The following is a 16306-nucleotide window of genomic DNA, read 5'->3' on the forward strand; positions in this document are numbered from 1 at the left end:
TAATTGTGACATTAAATTATGTGCTTTGCCAACCAAATCTCTTAGAGATAGAGCAATTAAAGTGACAATCAGAGAGTCGAAGTCAATTTGAAAAATGTTGGTTTGAAAACCGTGTTACAATGGTTGAACTAGGAGCCCAGATTATGATAGTCTCAGAGGAGTGATTGGCCAAATGGCGGTCTCAAAGAGACCCAACCTATGTGGTGCCAACTTCCTTTCGAGTGCTGACTACCATTCAAGGTATGGACTTAGCTAGAACTAGTCATGAGAACCCTCTGGCTGATAAGGTTCTCATTGAGGAGGAGTTACATGTTGCCAATAGACTCAGATAAGGTACCATGCTACTCGATGTTGCAAAATATCTATTGTTATTGAGTAAGTTGCCACGAGTATTGGATGTGTGTGCCACACTCCAGTACAATCTTGAGTTCTACAATTGGTTTTTATCCTCACAAAGTGATATAGATTCATAAATATGTACATAAATAAACAATGAATTTTGCGACCATGTATAGATAATATTAACACACACAAGCAATGATAGTCAAGTGCAAGGAGAAGAGTTGGGTTTGACAGGCTGAGCTCCTCAAGTCCTCCTCTCACCACACATCTAGAAGTCATGTGACTATTCCTGCCTCCAGGTGGAGGGTATGCAACCCTCATTACCACCATAGGAAGCCGTGACCAACATCTCTGACAGCGTAGACGGGGTGCCATCCCCTTCTATACACCTTTTTCCTTTTTGGTCTATCCTTCTGGGGATGAGCCTTACTCCACTCCATCACAACCAGTCCATGCAATTTAGCATAAGCCAAGATCAGCTAATGGCTAGAATATGGCCCGCAGTTGAAACAGGACGAATATCATCACGGGGGCCATCCCTCTACAACAAACACTGCATGCCTCACCTCACCCCTCCTCCTCATATGCGCTTGATAATCCACTGTTTAATCCCTTTCATGAAAATAATTCTATCATGCCTCAGGGCCTAACCCTTGGTTCACATTTTGCAGGTTTCCTCACAGTAGCCATCATGGAGCATCCAGTGCAGCTGGCCTACAAGGAAGCTATCCGCCGTCGGAGGGAGCATACGGCACAAGCTCCTCTGCCAGAGCGCTATCTGCCTACTCTAAAGAGGTACGCGCTGAAAAGAGGCCCCAAGTGACACCGCCCAGGATGCAGGCTGAAAGCTCCCCAAGCCAAGAGGACGAAGGCTCAAGGGAGCACCCGGGGTGTAGCAACACCGATCGTGCAGGCCCTCACCAGACACTAGGGAACCAGGTGCTCGAAAGAGGAGAAGGCAGGTAGAAATAGAAGGAAATTTGATGAATTATTTAAAAGCATTCTTGAAATAGCTGCGGCCAGGGATTACACCATTCGGGTCCCATCCAATATCTTCCTTGCCCGGCCTGATGATGGAAGCCCCTCACCGGCACAACCCCTGTCACTCGAACTCACCCCGCCTTATACAAATAGAATAGCCCCTATGTTGTATAAGCTGTTTAACAAAGGCCATCTTGCCATAACTTTTTGTCCTTAAGTGGTTAAAGGGGCAGGCTCCCCAACTGTACAAATCTCCCTTACCAACTACTAATACATGTCACATATTTAACAAGCACCGATGATATGCATCGCAATCAACACCATAGGATTTAGATAAAGTAATATCTTCTTGTGTTGCATTTGTTCATTATAATTGATGCAGGTGACTTGCATATACTCTCACAAAGTGTCAAGTGGATGCAGGACGACACATGTCTTTGTAGGAAAGTGTTCAATGCCCAAGTCACCACAAGACCACCAACCTCACAAAGAGCCATGGTGGAAGCCTCACCACCGAAAGCAAAAATCACCCCTGTCGATCGCCCACATCGCATGGCCCAAAGCATGATCAGTGGCCACTCTCTCTTTCTGGATACTTGGCACTCAACGGCAGGTGTTACCTCAATTGTACCAACATCACATGGTACAAAGAGGTTTTGCAAAATCTCTAGTGTATCTCCCCATCTCAACAACTATTTCTCTAACAACGAGGCTAGGACACAATCATCGCTGTAGTATCCATTTCCAGAGCCTTCGAATCTTGACATTTTCCAACCCATTGAAAGGCTGATAGCCTCAATGTATTGCAATGGTTGTACTCAAGTTATTCTCTTTTATATAAAAAAAAGAAAAAAGATAAATAAAAGAAAAGAAAAAAGGAAAAAAAAGCACTTACAATCGCATCACAACACCTAGGGGTCCTCAAATTTGGTACGCCCAGTGACCTTGGTCGGCTGGCTCCATCACTAGTCCCCTAGCCCTCTACACATCCCCCACAATTGTTCAGGGCACATCAAGGGCAAGACATACCTAGGGAGCTTCTCGCCTACGGTTAGACCTGTCACCCTGACCCAATTGCACAATTCCTTTTTGGCTTGCTTCCTACTGCCCATCTACCTTTACAAATTGCATGGGTGAGAGCCCCACACTTTTAAAATAAATCATGGTGCGCCCTGTGTCTTTTTTACAAAAGTATTAACTTGCACTTTTTCTCGTGTGCCTTTCTCCTTGCTTTAGGACTTTTTTGCACTTCTTATGTTTCCACATTATTCTTGGTGCACCTTTGTCTTCTATTTCACTTTTGCCTTGGCCTTGTCTTCTATAGATTTTCCAGCTTTTCCACCTTATCCGTTTGAGGGTTAATATTACTCCCCTCCTAGATGAGTGCCAGTCCCATGGCACTCAACGTCGTAGGTAGCAGGCTTTAGCATGCACCAAAGACATGGGTGGCAAGGACGTCTGTGGTTGCTTGGAGCATTTCTGGTGGTGGGCAGATGAAGGTCGTTGGGGCCACATTTTTGGCGTGGGTGGCTAGTGGTAGGGTGATTGGAGTTGGGGGTAGGGCGGTTCATTGTTGGGAGTTGCGTTGGGGGCTGGCACAGGTGGTGGCTGTGGGGATTCTGTACAGGCCGATTGTTTGGTGGGCTTGCATGATAGAAATGGTCAAGAGGTTAGAATTGAGTGATGATGAAGAGCTAATGATGCATTGGACGGAGTCTTCAATACCTGCAATTGAAAACCTCGCATATGTGGTCTCTCCCTGGGGGTAGTGCTAGTCTTCTTATCGTGCACAAGACGTAGTTTGATTAGTTTGGGAGATAGGTCGAACTCTAAGCAAGCTGAGAGTATTTTCTAGCACTTGAGGCCCAGACTGTGTATATATTTGGGTGCAGATATTATGTGAGTTCTCGTGCATACTTAGATATTACGTAGTTAGAAGACCGTGGGTCTGGTTTCTCATAACAACATGTGGATGAAGCCAAGTTGTCCATGTTGAGGAGAAGTACATAGGAGGGTGTATGAGACATCATTTGCATTGTGACATCATGATGCAGCATAATTGAACATAGAGACACCGCACTTTCGGTAGCTGCTAGCTATTGGACTTACTCGATGAGTACGGTGTACTTTTCATGGCTAGTCGTGCGGTGCTTATCATGATCGATTGCAATGATACTGATAGGAGGACAATGGAAAAAAGGGCATAGGCCACGGCTAGCCATGTAAAAAAGGGGATAAGGGGATGACCGCCCAAAAGGGATTTAGGGTTTTGTATATAAAGTTGAAAAGTGAATGAGAAGCTCATTCTTGTGTGTGGCCAAAAGTGGCTCTCCACTTCTTCTTCTTCTTCTTCTTCTTCTTCTTCTTGCTAGCTTGAGCTTGTGCTTGAGAGAGGGAGTGTGAGAGTGTGAGGGAGAGAGTGTGTGAGGGTGAGGAACTGGGGAGAAGAAGCTCTCCATCTCCTCCTCTCTTCTTCTATTCTCTTCTATTCTCTTGTCTTGCTCACGGCAATGGAGCTTCGAGCGGGGAGCTTGAGAATGGAGCTCACTTGAAGCTTGCACTTGGATTGTGGAGCTACCAGAGTGCTCGGGAGAGGAGGTAACTTGATCGGCATGGAGGTATGCTCACTACACCCGTAGATATGGATGGTGCGTTGGCTATGTGAGAGGTAGCCATTAGTGCTCGGCTTGGAATGCTTGAAGCAATAAGCGGTCCGTGGGTCTTGGCAGTTGAGCGAGAGCTCCCACAGTAGTAATGTCCATTATCGAATTGGACATGTATATATATATATATATATATATATATATATATATATATATATATATATATATATATATATATATATATATATATATATATATATATATATATATATATATGGTATATGTATATGTATAGATACATACACATACATGGATTATAGTAATATCCATGTGTGTCATATTAATTGTATCCTCTTTTGCCATGAATACATGCATTTGCAAGAATGTCCCCATTGCAGCTTGAAAAGTTATAGAAAAGATGTTCTTGGGGAATCTATATTGGCGGTAAAGATTCTTAGGCACTTTCCTATCATCACAAGAATAATGAGCATGTTTAGATGCAAATCCATAAGCAAGCTTGATGACATGGCATCAATCAACTAGATGTATGTATGAAGTGATGGGATTTCCTGTAACTTCATCCATGTGGAGACACGTTGAAGAAAAGTGGCCAACATTTAGGGAAGAGCCTCAGCATATGACACACACACACACACATATGGTATATGTATATGTATAGATACATACACATACATGGATTATAGTAATATCCATATGTGTCATATTAATTGTATCTTCTTTTGCCATGAATACATGCATTTGCAAGAATGTCCCCATTGCAGCTTGAAAATCTTGGGGAATCTATATTGGCGGTAAAGATTCTTAGGCACTTTCCTATCATCACAAGAATAATGAGCATGCAAATTCATAAGCAAGCTTGATGACATGGCATCAATCAACTAGATGTATGTATGAAGTGATGGGATTTCCTGTAACTTCATCCATGTGGAGACATGTTGAAGAAAAGTGGCCAATGTTTAGGGAAGAGCCTCAGCATATGGCATTACCGGCACTATAGCTCTTTCATGGTTATCATCCTCTTCATGAGCTATGATCCGCACATGTGTAGTCTTAGGTAATGGAGGTTGTCTCTCCAGCACATGTATTGGTCGATCACCTTCCATCCCTACATTGACTATATTCCCCATCGCTTGGGCTCTCAAATAACGAATCCTATTGTAGCAATCTTCAATTGTATGGTCACCCCATCTTTTGTCAAAGTCACACCATAGAGCAGGTTGATGACCATCCGATTTGTTTATCACTGTATTCTTAGGCAAACATTGGAACGTTGGGTGATCACCCCCACAATGTCCACAATTGTACCTTCTATCTATTTGCCCTTGCTGACTATTACAAGTGGAAATGTGATAAGGGAAGGACAAGGATGAGAAGAGTTCAAAGTGATAGAACTACGGGGATGGAGGTAGATTAAGAGGAAAAAGATGTAGCTTACAAGAAAGAATTAATTCCCCTCACTTAATACCTCTTTCTAAATATATATCTCTCTATATATACATCTATATATGTATATATATATATATATGCATACATACATACATACATACATACATACATACATACATACATACATATATGTATATGTATAGATATGTATGTATGTATGGATACATATATATGTGTTTATGGGTCAATAGGTAGCTTAGTCTTGAGCTAGGGCATTGGCAACCTCACACAAAAGTGTCGGGACCATATGATCATTTGGCACGGTTGGACAGTGTGAGTGTGGATGTGGTCTAGGGTTTTAGTATAAAACTCAATGAGCAATTAGGGCTAGGTTATTTTATGGGAGAGCATAAGAGAAGATGATTAAGTCGATGATTGAGATAGAGGGAATTGTGCAACCTCTTGGGGTAACTCTTCTCTCTCTCTCTCTCTCTCTCTCTCTCTCTCTCTCTCTCAAGCTCTCTCTCAATCACTTGGAGGGATATCCTTCTCTCTACCTCTCTCTTGCAGCCTCTCAAGGTCTCCTTATGCTCTCTTGTGCCTTCCCATGCCTCATATTTATAATGAATTAGAGAGGAGGGGATAAGGATAAGAACAAGAGTGGAGGGGCTCTTAGAAGAATCAATGATCGTATACTCATATCATAAATCTGATGGTTCCATTGGTTCCAAAAGGGGGGTAAAACTCCAAGACACTTGCTTAGAAAGCTTTCAGATCACTCCTTCTTTCTCTCCATGTTCGAAGTGCTGCCTACTGCTTGTAGATTGCGATCGCGGCGTGCGCGATTTTGCCAATCACTTTTCTTTATTTTTTTTTCTTTTTATAAAATCTCCAAAACTAACTAAAACATCATTTGTCTTTTCTTTTTAAATGACATCAAGTTCTATATTTTTAGGATAATATCTAAAATATACTACTTTTGCCCAAAATCTAATATTTTTGGACCATCCAAACTATACACATTAATATAGTGATTAATAAGGCTCATAAGTCTCGTTCATGTTGTAACTTTCGTAAAGGCTAGCTACGGTCCTTGTCAATCTGAGAAAAATATCGAATTTACGACTCTCAATTTTATTAATATATATATTTTAATTAAAAAATTATTAGTTATTAATGTTAGTTAGTTTTTACCTTAGTCAGTCTTTAGTTAGTAATCTTACTAACTTATTAATTGACTAACTAACTTTCGAACTAACCAACTAACTTTTATTGCGTGAAAATATCATGTCATCCTCCCCTTAGAGAAATCGAGATGTCCTCATCTTGAGAGAAACCAAAGGTATCATTTTGGAACCTGTGGGCTATGGATCCACTACGCTTTTTGTTGCGCTACTCTGATCACTCATAGACACACGGGCTTTTGAAACAATAACCCATTGTATTTGATATATCCGAGTCTGGCCAACTAACTAAAGTTTAGCTATCATTGCTTGATTCATGGAGGCAGTTTTCGAAGCAGAGAAATAATCATCCATCGACTCAATCCATGTCTCTGTCTCTGCTGCGACGTCTAACCCCTCTCCATCAAACTCGGGTATCTTAATTTGCTTGAGAAGGAACTTCTTCTCTTGCATGCCAGCATTCGTGGGTGCAGAAGGTGACTAACAATCGAGTCATACCATTTAGGTTATTCTGTTTAGGATATGTCTACAAACCATACATTACTCAATCATGCATCATTATGAAGTTTCACTCTGATACCAACTGTAACGTGCCCGCCTATTAGCTGTCCAAGCATGTTTTAGCAATCCATCGAGAAACAAATCTAAGCGTCACCGCCCGGCACTCCCATGGAATGTTCCAAGGTTTGTTGCCTAGGGTTTCCCGAGTCCACCTCGCAACGAAACGTTTGCGGCCGAACCCATTACGATCAACCTGAAATCTGGGTTCCTAATAGACAAGGTCTCTTGACGATATCCTAGCATCGGATTTTGGACATCCTATTGTACATAGAGATACCCAATCCGAAGAAGATCCATACCACACTTGGTTCAAAGAGAATGGGTAATGAGAGGGATGCATGCTCAACCTCTTTGCCCGTAGGGCATAGTCCCATTTCGGTCCCCTAAAACGGCATGAATCAGGTTCTAACTTAACAATATCTAAAGTCAACCGACAAGAAATCCTTGTGAGAATCCTCCCAGATCTCTGGGACCACTCTACCGTAGGACGGACTCGTCGGGGATTCCGTTCACCCGCTTCCCTTGATAGCTTTAGTTTTCTAATTAGGTCCTACCACATTTATGTGTGACATTTAAAGTCGACTTCATTAATTAAGCCTTTTAGGACATAGGGTTCATTTGTGTAATTTACAACATAGACATGAAAAAAAAACAAACAGTCCTTTTCACAAACAAGTTCCTTAACTTATCTTCAAGTTAATATTTGTCTCATGCCCATACATGAGAATTATGTATCCCTTATGTCCAACAAAAGTACCTTGTCCAAATCACATGGCACCAAAATTTCCATCCTTTATCTAGAATAGGATCTTCCAATGACCCAGATGTCGGGCGAATGAGGATCTCCAACTCCATTCTAGATAGGCAAGGGGTGTCCAGAGCTCCACCTAACGCACAAACGGTCTAGGCGTGAGACACCATTTCCGTGGTTGGCCTTTTCACCACTTAACCTTCGGCCCGTGAATCGAGCAATGCCCTCTCGGGGTAATCTGCGGTGCGATTTTGGAGATGATCCACCTGTGCAAATATACTTCCTTAATCAACCAATTAAGAATCAAGCATAATCAAGGCAATCAACCCTAATATCATCTTCTAAGAAAACATTCTTTTATTCCCATAGCAACTTGTCATTGCAAACCCCTACCATGCAGTTTCCATCAACAAAAGCCTAGGAATATTTATTCAAATTACAATGTAACAATCAGTTTATTGAAAGAAAAACATTTAGGATGTTGTTCAATTAACCAACAAAACTAATTGTATTTTTTCCAAACAATAGAAGAATAGACACGATAACAATTTTATTGTATATTCGCTCTCCCCCTTGGGACCAAAGAGTAAAATTTACATAACATTCCCTCCTTTTGGCTAAGGCATATGCTAAAGGTTCAAATACTATACACGACGTAAGTCCTATCATTCCGATGTGAATTAATCAATCTAACAAGAGTATTTATGCCTCTTCTCTAAGTGACATTTATCTTTTAGCCTTTCCCTACTATGCAACATTTTATCTTGGCTTTATCTTCCTTTCTCCTAAGGCAAGGAGTCGCATGTCATTGATGTAAAGCTCACATAATCTCTCTCATGTATGTACCATCTATGTGCATTTTCGAATCTTAAACAATATTGTTCTTGGTAAAGATTAATCAAAGACTCATCGATGCTCAATACTTTAGAGTCCCATATGCTGCTTATGCTATGCATGGATTCATTGCATAGCAACTAGGTGCAATTTAACTCCCCTTGATACAAGCACTTCACAAACTTCATATTTGAATATTTGAGATGAGATTTATCCTTTTCAATTATCTATTCTAGCACAACAAGGTACAGAGCCTAACGTATCTCATGCGACAATCAAAGCAAGCATTTATCAATTTAGAAATACATTACTTACCACCGGAACCGCAATTGGATTGACAGTGATGCCTTCACCCGAAGCTTCATTGCTAGTTGTAGGATTGCCATTCGCACGCGACATTCTTCACTTGGAGGCCATCATCCGCAAGTAGACTCAAGAGATTAAGAAGGTGGAATAGATTTGAGATGGGAGAGTGTAAGAGAAGATGGTTAAGTTGAGGATCAAGATAGAGGGAATTATGTAGCCTCTTGGGGTAACTCTTCTCTCTCTCTCTCTCTCTCTCTCTCTCTCTCTCTCTCTCTCTCTCTCTCTCTCTCAAGCTCTCTCTCACAATCTCTTGGAGGTGTATCCTTATCTCTACCTCTCTCTCGCAACCTCTCGGGGTCTCCTTATGCTCTCTTGTGTGTTTCTATGCTCCATATTTATAATGAATTAGAGAGGAGATAAGGCTAAGAACAAGGGTGGAGGGGCTCTTGGAAGAATCAGTGATCTGATGCTTAGATAATAAGTCTGATGGTTCCATTGGCTCCAAAAGGGGGGTAAAACTCCAAGACACTTCCTTATAAAGCTTTCAGATCACTCCTTCTTTCTCTCCATGTTCGAAGTGCTGTCTCTACTGCCTATAGACTGCGATCGCGATGCCCATGATTTCGCCAATCACTTTTCTTTTTTTTTTTCTTTCTATAAAATCTCAAAAACTAACTAAAACATTACTTATCTTTTCTTTTAAATGACATCCAATTCTATCTTTTTAGGATAATATCTAAAGTATCTAAAATATACTAGTTTTGCCCAAAATCAAATATTTTTGGACTATCCAAACTATACACATTAATACTAGTGATTAATAAGGCTCATAAGTCTTGTTCATGTTGTAACTTCCGTGAAGGGTGGCTACGGTCCTTGTCAATCCTAGAAAAATATTGGGTTTACGACTCTCAATTTTTTTAACATATATATTTTTAATTAAATTAAAATTATTAGTTATTAATGTTAGTTAGTTTTTACCTTAGTTAGTTTTTAGTTAGCAATCTTACTAACTTATTAATTGACTAACTAACTTTTGAACTAACCAACTATCTTTTATTGCGTGGAAATATTACACTTTCTCATTGTATTCTTCCCCTCTCCAATATACTTCATTTATCTCCAAATCAACTTAACCACACATCCTTCAAAAATTTAATACCTTTATTGTGGAACTTGTGTGCCATATAAATATCTATCTATTTATGAACGTGTACACACACACACACACACACACACACACACACACACACACACACACACACACACACACACACACACACACACACACACACACACACAAGCTACAATGGAATAATGAGGCCAAAAGGAACCTAGTAAAGTATTAGTGCAGGTGTTGTCTATGGATGAATTAGGGAATTCATCAAAATTAAATTTTGATGACGCTTCAAAAAACAAATCAAGAATCATGTCTTCTCTATAAGCTAGAGGTGATAACCTTTTGAGGAAACTTTGAACAACTTTGCCATACCATTTACTTTTTCTATAGAGAGATTATACAATTTAATCATTGCTATTCGTAGAGTTTTAAGATAGAAATATATATTGTTATATTTATCAAAGGATATAGCTCCCTTCTTTCCCTAATACACTATTGTAATATGTAGTGGCTCCCCTAGCATTTTCATCACATGCTCATTCATCTAAAGATGGGCCTTTCTTACATGAAGTGGTTATGGTCACTTCATGGGTCGAGATGGAATTATGTATCTTGTTGTAGATGATCCCGAAGAAGTAGATGTGTTGGGTGAAGTGGTTCCTAAAGGATCCCATCATGGAAATGAAGTTCTACCCACACTTACAGATTCTAATTTGAGATATTATATATATATATACCTAGCTAGGTGCAATGGAGCAGGTGGTTGCTACCCTACCTAGGTAGGTATGTGAAGATTATCTGCAGAAGCTCATTGTTGCTCTTCAATGCCGTAAGCTCTATCCTTCTTATAAACTTGTCAACATCTTCACCTTTTTCTCCCTTGAAAACTTCATATCCATGAGCTGCCATGATGCTTGAGTTAATCTTCAAGTGGATGCCAAGCCCTCTTCTCAAAGACTCTCTTACTCCTAAGTGCTTCCAAGAAGCATTGAACATGTTCTTTCCACTATCTCCATATCTTTGGAAAAATGAGATAACTTTATGGCATATTCCACATAACTCTATATGGAGTGTCATCAAATATCAAAGTGTTACTTGCATCCAAGTCCTCAAACACCTTCCAAACCACTGACAAATTTTTGTGATAAATTCGATTGTACCCTATCATGATATCTATATTCTAACATTGCTTATTGCTCAAAATTACCTTAATTTTTCTCTAATGTTTAGAAAAGCATAGATAGCTCACCAAGCTCATTGTCACACAAAGTCTTTCAGGGTTTTCATGAAGCGCTCCAAGAAGAATATCCATCGCGTATGGACAGGTCCAGCAATTCCACTTCATCTACAAGATGTACAAGAAGGTGGATTTGTATCATGAGCATGTTGGTAGGCAGGTATTTCTCAAAGAGACAGACCGTCTCCACTGCTCCTCGCCTCGCAGATTCAATAGAGGATGTCTTAATCTCCTTCTGTGAGATCCATTGCACTAAAGTCGACAACCTGTAAATCGCCCCGCATCCCAACACCTCTATCCAATGAATACAAACTTGAACAAGTTATGATAGATATTACCAACGAGAATGGAAGCCTACTTACCTGAGCACTCTCCGAATCCCAAAAAGTCATGCATGGTCCACATGAGAATGGCTCGTATATTGGCGGACCCTCGACCATCACGCTTACTCATATCTTGCACGGTGACCCCCTCCTCCCACAAAATCTTAAGCTCATTGACTAATGGACGAAGATACACGTCCATATTTTTGACTTCGTAGCAGCCGGGAACAAGTAAGCTAAGGATGAGATGTGCTTTTTTCATAGAAAGCCATGGAGGGATATTGTAGTTTACAAGGACTATAGGCCACATACTGTAAGAAGTTGAGCACAGACCGAATGGGTTCACACCATCCATAGCAAGATCGAGCTGAAGATTCCTTGGCTCTCGAACAAAGCCTGGAAAGGTAGAGTCAATGTGGCTCCATGCACGTGAATCCATTGATATTTTTTGAATTCCATCTGTGGACCTATTCTGTGTACGCTACATTGTCAAGCTCGCCATGCTGGACATACGAAACATGTGGTTGATGCGGGGAATAAGCAGAAAGTGTCTAAGAACTTTTTGAAGGATTGTTTGCCCTTGCAAGTCTTGTCGATACCTATGAGCACCACACTTTGGACATGTCTCCATAGTCTCGTATTATCCTCGAAACAGTATGCAATCGTTGATACATGCATGGATGCTATTGTAGTCCATGCCAAGCTTTTGTAAAACATGTCTGCATCATCACGAGACTCATACATGGTATTTGCAAGTGGTAATATATGATACTTTAGTAACCTGAAAAAAAATCATAAAACACCTTGAAAAAGCACAAATGTTTTTAATGATAGTGCCAAAAAGAAATCAATGAAGCGTACGTACAAGGTACCTGAACAACTCACTCACACTCGCATTGCTCCACCCATATTTTGCTTGCACACTTAGGAGTGCAAGCAATGTCTTCAGGCGACATACTTGGAACCCATCATCTAATGGTATGGATGCTTCCTCTCTAAGAAAATCAGAAGTCTCGACATCCATGGGCATCAATGCATCGATCATTGCCTCCATCTCAAGCTCCAAGATTGTAGGTAAGTCTGGAAGGCTGCATGTCTCCTCTGGTATTGACGGTATAGATTTGATAGTACCTTCCAAGTGGTGGATTGGATCAGGCACTCCATCTATCGCACGCCCAGGAACTCTTCTAACTGGCCGCAAAGGGTGTACTCCTCCTTGGAATGAGGCGTCACCTCCTTGGATAGAAAATTTACCAGCCACACCCAATGTTTTTGTATATGGTATTCAATTAGCTTGCGAATTCAATGCATGATTGATATACACTTTTCTTAGCGTTTGCTCAAAATCTGAGATCACCTGCTCAATGATCTCATATTGAAACTCGCCGAAGCGTCGTACATGTTCTATAGATAATCAACATTTTCGTCTAATTGCCAGCTTACATTGAGAGCAAGGACATGGGACACGCTCATTAAGATACGCCTCACGATCTTGAACATCGTGACCTTTATCGTTTTTCATTTCGTTTACATCGCGACAAACAATTTGTTTTTGTTATCATTCTTTTTTTCTTTCTTAAATTATTTGAGAAGGGATCTCTTCTCTTGTAACTCAGCAAAATCAACGTATGTAAAGTCTCCACCCACCCACAAATTAACATATGTCGGAGTGTTTTCTGTCTCGTGGTATTGCATCGGACCTCACCAGCAGACCTCACCACCTCTCTCTCTTTGTTTTTTATCCATTCATTCTCTTCTCTCCTTCCATGTCTCTCTTTTTTTCTCTCTTTCTTTATTATGTTGTATGTTTATTCCTTCTCTCTCGTTCCTTCTTCCTTTTTCTCTTCCTCTCCCTCTCCCTCTCTCATCTTCTTTAACAAAATATCTCTCTCTTTCTACTACAAATTTCCTTTAACAAAATATATATCTCTCTACCACTACCACTACCACTACCACTACCACTACAATAAACAAGAAAAGAAGAAAGAAAAAAAAAACAATAACAACAACAACTACTACTACCACCATCACCACCACCACCACTACTACTACAAACAAGAGAAGAAGAAAAAACAACTACTACTACCACTACTACAATAACAACAACAAACAAGAAAACTGAACAATAATAAACAAGAAAACAAAAAAAACTATAACAGCAACAACAACAACAACAACAATAACAAACAAGAAAACCACCACTACTACTACAACCATGACTATGACGACTACGACTACAACTACGACTACCACAATAACAAACCACTACCACTACCACTACCACTACAATAAACAAGAAAAGAAGAAGAAGAAGAAAAAAAAAAACAACTACTACTACAATAACAACAAATAAGAAAAGAAGAAAAAACTACTACTACTACTACTACAAACAAGAAAACTAAACAACAATAAACAAGAAAAGAAAAAAAAAACTACTACTACTACTACTACAAACAAGAAAACTACTATTATTACTACTAGTACTACTATTACAATCATGACTATGACGACTACGACTACAACTACCACAACAACTCTCTCTCTCTCTCTCTCTCTCTCTCTCTCTCTCTCTCTACCACTACCACTACCACTACCACTACAATAAACAAGAAAAGAAGGGAAAAAAAAAAAAACAACAACAACAACTACTACTACTACAATAACAACAAATAAGAAAAGAAGAAAAAACTACTACTACTACTATAATAACAACAAACTACTACTACTACTACAACAACAAACAAGAAGACTACTATTACTACTACTAGTATTACTACTACAATCATGACTACGACGACTACGACTACGACTACCACAACAACTCTCTCTCTACCACTACCACTACCACTACCACTACCACTACCACTACCACTACAATAAACAAAAATAGAAGAAAAAACAATAACAATAACAACAACAACAACTACTACTACTACCACAACAACAAACAAGAAAACTAAACAACAATAAACACGAATTTTTTTTGAAAAAACTACTACAACAACAACAACAATAACAAACAAGAAAACCACCACCACCACCACCACCACTACTACTACTACTACCACCACCACTACCACTACCACTACAATAAACAAGAAAAGAAGAAGAAAAAAAAAAAAACAACAACAACAACTACTACTACAATAACAACAAACAAGAAAAGAAGAAAAAACGGCTACTACTACTACAATAATAACAAACAAGAAAAGAAGAAAATACTACTACTACTACTACTACTACTACTACTACTACTACTACTACTACTACTACTACTACTACTACTACTACTACAAACAAGAAAACTAAAAAACAATAAACAAGAAAAGAAAAACTACTACTATTACTACTACAAACAAGAAAACTACTATTACTACTACTAGTACTACTACTACAATCACGACTACGACCATGATTACGACTACCACAACAACAACAAACAAGAAGAGAAGAAATTAAACAACAACTACTACTATCACTACCACCACTACTACTACTACTATGACTACCACAATAACAACAAACAAGAAAATAAAAAATTAAACAACAACTACCGCTACCGCTAGCGCTAGCGCTAGCGCTACCGCTACCGCTACCACTACCACAACCATGACCACGACCATGACCATGACCACGACTATGACTACGACTACGACTACAAACAAGAAAAAAAGAAAAGAAGAAATAAAATAACAACAACAATAACAACAACCTCTCCCTCCCTCCCTCTCTCCCTCCCTTCCTCCCTCTCCCTCTCCTTCTCTTTCTCTCTTTCCCTATTATGTTTAATGTTTTCTTACTCTCTCTCTTGTTCCTTCTTTCCTTTTCTCTCTTCCTCTCCCTCTCTCAATACACATGATTTTTAACAAAAACAAGTAAAAGAAAAAGAGAAAAAAAAAACAAAGTAAGAAGGAACAATGCACTCACCATAAAGGCTCAAGGATGGATTCGACGGCTCCTCTTCGCCTTCCGTACACTTCCTCCTCTTCTTCGTGAACGGTGGCGTTGGCGGTGAGAAGCTTTCATTCTCCCTCTTTCTATCTTTCTCTCCCTCTCCTCTCAAATGCAAGATGGAGTTCGCTCTCCCTTTCGCTCTTTCTTTCATTCGTTTACGCAAAATAACGCGCTCGGGTTTCGGCCCGTGTTTTTTTGTCTGAGCACCGTTGCTATTTACGACACCGCTATTTTGCGTCGGAAAGCGCCGTCGCTATGCCTCCGTATACTTGTAGTGCATGACGGCGATATGTCATTCTCCACCCAATTGATAGCTATAGAAAGAGGTTGCTAGGTTGGCGAATAGGACTCGGATGGGATCTCTTGCAATGTATGTGTGTGTGTGTGTGCGCGCACGCATACATACATACATACATACATACATATATTATATATATATAAATTAGGGTTTACTAACAATGCCATGTATGAAACATGTGCATGCACAAAGAAGAGGTTGTTTAAGACCTTAAAAATGGCATATACACTTGGATTGGGAGGGGTGGAAGGAAGGGCGAGAGGAAGGGGCTCGCGATAGGGAGGGAGAGACAAGGATGAAGGAGGGGTGGTATACAGGCCTTCATAATTTTTGCAAAGCCCCTGTTCACAAGGGGGTGATTTTTGGCCAAACATAGGGACTTGTTTGGCCAAAAATGGCCCCCTT

The sequence above is a fragment of the Lygodium microphyllum genome, chromosome 30 (genome assembly GCF_053477565.2).
Source record: "Lygodium microphyllum isolate KBCC chromosome 30, Lygodium_microphyllum_v1.1.10, whole genome shotgun sequence".
Taxonomy (NCBI): Eukaryota; Viridiplantae; Streptophyta; class Polypodiopsida; order Schizaeales; family Lygodiaceae; genus Lygodium; species Lygodium microphyllum.